This window comes from Micromys minutus (assembly GCF_963924665.1).
Source record: "Micromys minutus genome assembly, chromosome: 1".
In the NCBI taxonomy this organism is placed as follows: Eukaryota; Metazoa; Chordata; class Mammalia; order Rodentia; family Muridae; genus Micromys; species Micromys minutus.
The window spans coordinates 93227336-93232224 of NC_137969.1; the positions used below are offsets into that span (position 1 = coordinate 93227336).

At 40.1% G+C, this 4889-nt stretch overlaps 1 pseudogene across 1 annotated transcript; it reads left to right on the forward strand.

Moving 5' to 3' along the window:
* Positions 1-1604: 1604 nt before the first annotated feature.
* Positions 1605-2253, forward strand: LOC308436264 (large ribosomal subunit protein eL15-like; annotated as a pseudogene). Its single transcript has one exon. The product of its transcript is annotated as a large ribosomal subunit protein eL15-like (transcript).
* The last annotated feature ends 2636 nt before the right edge of the window (positions 2254-4889 follow it).

The window sequence follows — 4889 nt, forward strand, 5'->3', positions numbered from 1 at the left end:
TGTTTTGCATGACATCGTTGTAGAGATTCTTCCTGAAAGGATCCAGCAAAGCCCACTCTTCCTGAGTAAAGTTCACATGCACATCCTCACAAGTCACTGCATTCTACATCATCCTGTACATGTGAACAAAAAAAGAACAACAGAGACAACAATGGGTATGAATTCTCCATAGACAACGTGTTCTATAATTCTGGGGCTTGTCCCACTATTTCCTGACCCTGAAGTTCTAATGTAACTACCAGGTTATTTTAGTTGGAAACTTAAAAATGAGGCTCACCCCTGTCATTTCTCAGCCCTTTGAACAGGATGTAGCCTTTCTAGAGAAATACTAATTGCAACATAAAAGAGGAGAGAAATATAAATAATAGGTATCAAAGCGACAAGCTCTACAAGATCAATAGTGCTTACCACTACATTAAGATTCTGTATCCCTGGAGAATTAATCAACCAAACAGGAAGGACAGAAAGAACTCATAGTTCCTACATAGACTCCTACATATGGTACATACATTCTGTTTATGCACCCATCTTACATAAACCTGAAGTGCGCTGGTTGAATGTATTACATTAATAAGATATTATGAAAGGGAACATATGTTTTAACAGTTGCAAGTGAATAGAAGAAATTATTAGCAATGTTAAGGTTGATTAGATGTAAACAACGTAGCTCAGAAGAGACAGCTCAGCAGTGAAGTGTAGGTGGATGTTCTGATCCTATGAGTGGGAATCTGCGTATAAACTCAGAAGGTCTTTCCCAGTTGTTTTTGACTAATCAATAAAGTTGACACCAGCCAATTGGTAAATTAAACAGGCTGGACTTCCAGGTTCCCAAAGGTGAGGAAAGAGAAGCAGGAGGCAGGAAAGAGAGATTTGCTATGCTTTGGAGGGAGAGTCAGCAGACATGTGAAATGTCAGGTGGAGTGGGCATTGGTCATTTCCCAGGATGGGAGATTAGAAACAAACTCAGATGAGACCATATTTAGGGTATGAATCAAGGAGAAGGTAACCAGACTAAGCTGTGGACAGATTTGGACTAAGCTGAGGACAGGTTTAAGTCACTGAATAAAGAAAAGGTAACTGGACAACTAAGCTATGGGCACATATACAGTGTTGAGCAAGGACTAAAGGACACACTAACTGTGGGAGACTTTGAAAAGCCCAGTCACTGAGACATAAGGAAGGCTAAAATTATTAGTGTGTATGTGTGACGTTGTGTGACTTTTCATCCACAGATACAAGGGAACCAGTGTAGGGACTAAAAGTGTGTCTGTCTAAAATATAAGGCAGGAGAATTAAAAGACTGCATGCTATGTAAAGAGCTCTTTCTGGTCCTAGAGAGGTGAGCTCAATTGCCTGTATTTACAGAGAGCTCACAGCTTTCCTTTATTTCAGTTTGAGGACGTGTCAGGACATCTTCTGACTACTGTGAGGACGTGGCACACCTGAGGTGTATATTCATTCTTACAGTCAAAACACTCATCTGATTACTTACATCAATAAAAAAAAATCATGACATGCCTTGTCAACATCCTACTCTGAGGGCAGCCAGGTGTCTTCAAAAACAACAAATAAAAAGTAAAACAAATGCCTTTCCTCTGGCGGCAGCCATCAGGTGAGCCAAGATGGGCGCATACAAGTACATCCAGGAGCTATGGAGGAAGAAGCAGTCCGACGTGATGCGCTTTCTTCTGAGGGTCCGCTGCTGGCAATACCGCCAGCTCTCCGCGCTGCACCGGGCTCCCCGCCCCACCCGGCCAGATAAGGCGCGAAGGCTGGGGTACAAGGCTAAGCAAGGTTATGTTATCTACAGGATTCGTGTCTGACGTGGTGGTCGCAAACGCCCAGTTCCTAAGGGTGCAACTTACGGCAAGCCTGTCCACCATGGTGTTAACCAGCTGAAATTTGCCCGAAGCCTTCAGTCTGTTGCTGAGGAGAGAGCTGGGCGCCATTGTGGGGCTTTGAGAGTCCTGAATTCCTACTGGGTTGGTGAAGATTCCACATATAAATGTTGTGAGGTTCTCCTCATTGATCCATTCCATAAAGCTATCAGAAGAAATCCTGACACCCAGTGGATCACCAAACCAGTCCACAAGCACAGGGAGATGCTCGGGCTGACATCTGCTGGCCGCAAGAGCCGTGGCCTTGGAAAGGGTCACAAGTTCCACCACACTATTGGTGGATCTCGCCGTGCAGCCTGGAGAAGGCGCGACACTCTCCAGCTCCACCGTTACCGCTAATACACGTATTTGTAAAATTCATATCCAATAAACAATTTAGGACAGTCAAAAAAAAAGTAAAACAATGAAAAAATTAGGTAAGCAACATAGTTTAGGATTGAATAACTAGCTATTGCTTCTACTGTATGTTATGCAATTTAAGGACAGAGTCTATTATGGGTAAAGCATTACAGCAAGGAAGGACATGAGAAGGAAGCTAAAGAATGAATTATAAGCAACAAAGAATAATCACAAAAAACAGGACAGGATTTAAGTCTATAGCAACTCAAATCTCATCCAATAAGAAATTGTATCTAGTAGATCTTTGTTTACAAAGTTTCCATATTCTTAGCTGGGCAGGCTATTGTCTTAGTTAGGGTTTTATTGCTGTGAACAGACACCATAACCAAGAAAGCCCTATAAATGACCACATTTAACTGGGTCATTGAAATATATCTTTCCATTATCATCAAGGTGAAAGCATGACAGCATCCAGGTAGACAAAGTGCAAGAGGAGCTGAGAGTTCTACATCTTCATCCAACGGAAGCTAGGAAGAGACTGAGCATCCTCAGGTAGCTAGAAGGAGTGTCTCTAAGCCCACCCACAGAGTGACAAACTTCCTCCAAAGAGGTCAGACAATCTAATAGTGCCACTCCCTAGGCCAAGCATAGGAAACCCATCAAAGCCACCAAGAAGTGACAAGTGTTTATAGACAACATACTATCAGGATTGTCTTTCATTTACCTAACCATGATCTGACCTTGGTCACTATAGACTCATGGTCATTCCATGATAAGGACACTTAAAGTCACAATAGCCTATGCTTTGCTCAATGTCCAGAGTATACTGTGACCGTCAATGGACTGCCACATCTTCTAAAGTTTGAAAACATGTTATATCTTTATTATTCTATCTTTTTAATTGTGCCCTACTCAATATTCCAGGGTATAAGCAGAATGAGAAGAATTTGGAGCCAAAATATCCCCAAAATGACCTGTAGCTTAATTTTTATGGAGTCTATTTTCCAGTGAAATCCTTTGACATTGATTTCCTTTGCATGCTTTACCCTTAACTCACCAATCTGCAGGGTACTCTGAGGATAGTGCATTAAAAATATAAATTCCAATGCCCAAAGATACCATATTTTCAACATACCTGCAAATGACATTCCTAGGTTCTATTCAGCTGCAAAGTCACGTTTTGCTTACTGTTTTATTTTGTCTAATTTGCATATCTGAACTATTGTGTTTAATTTTTAAAACCCATATGTCTCAAGGACCACACAGGTTTATTTTGTTGCTTCTTTCAGACCATATTCCATTATTTGGGAAGTTTATTATAGAATTTTAAATTCAAAAATAAAATCAAAATCCATGAGCAAACTTTGTTACCTGGCTTGCTCTTTATCTTGATACTGTCTCATGCTCAGCTACCTTGCTCATCCAGCCCAGGCCCACTTCCTAAGGGATTCTTGCACACTCTGTGTAAGAACCTTCATTAGGAAATTGTTGATCACTAAAATCTCTCATAGCTATAGCAATAAGCCATTCTGATTGAGACAACCCCCCAAATTTAGTTTCCTCAGGTAATTTTGGGCTCTGATATGCTGAGAACTTAAGCAAATTAGGAGACAGAGATAATAATATATGAGAAAGTATTAAGAATGCCAAAACCTGGTTATTCTTCCAGAGGTCCTAATTCAATTCCCAGGTAACACACAGTGGCTTACACCATCTGTAATGGGATCTGATGCCCTCTTCTAGTGTGTCTGAAGACAAGGACAGTATTCACATACATAAAAGAGACACATCTTAAAAAACCCAAAATTACATCAGTCACTTAAGTGTTAAAAATCCAAAAATTGACACAAAAACTGGAAAATAGAGATTTTCTTAGAAATGAGAAGTGAACACTTTCAGGTCAAGAAGAGAAAACCAATCCTTTTTTTCCCAAAGAGAGTTGCCAAACTAATAAAAACTCAAGAAATTTATAATATAGTAAATTATGGAAATAAAAAAAGAGGAGAAGGTTTATGATGTCCTAGGGAAGCAACAGTATTTTAATTAATGACACACCATAAATGGCAGCATTGGCAAAAAGAAATACAAACACAGACCTGTGAATCTATCATGGTCATGCCAGCACTCATCCTGCTCATATGGTTCTCTCCTTTGGCAATAATGTGAGATGATTTGGGGATGAAGGCTATTCCAATAAATTGAAGAGACTAAGCATTCTGGTATTTAAAATATGGAAGACACAGGGTTGATCTCACTTGTTTATGTGAAGAATATAGAATATCTATCAGGATTTTTCCAAACCCATGTTGTTGTCTATGGTTGCTGATCATGTGTTACCCATGTACTATATTTATAAAATGGAAACTTTAAAAATATATAAAATACCAGAGTAAGAAAAATAGCAAGGGTCTCATGGGAAGAGCAACATTATCAACCAACCAAATCCTCCACAGCTCCCAGGAATAGAACACCAACCAATGAGTATGTATCTAGAGGACCATAGTTACATTTGCATCTGTAGCAAAGAGTAGCAGTGTCCAGCATCAATGTGAGAAGAGGCCTTTGGTTCAGTGAGGGTATGTTTTCTCAATGTGGGGAAATGCTAAGACACTAAGGTGGAGAGGGTGATTGGGAGCTAGTGCTGAAGACAAG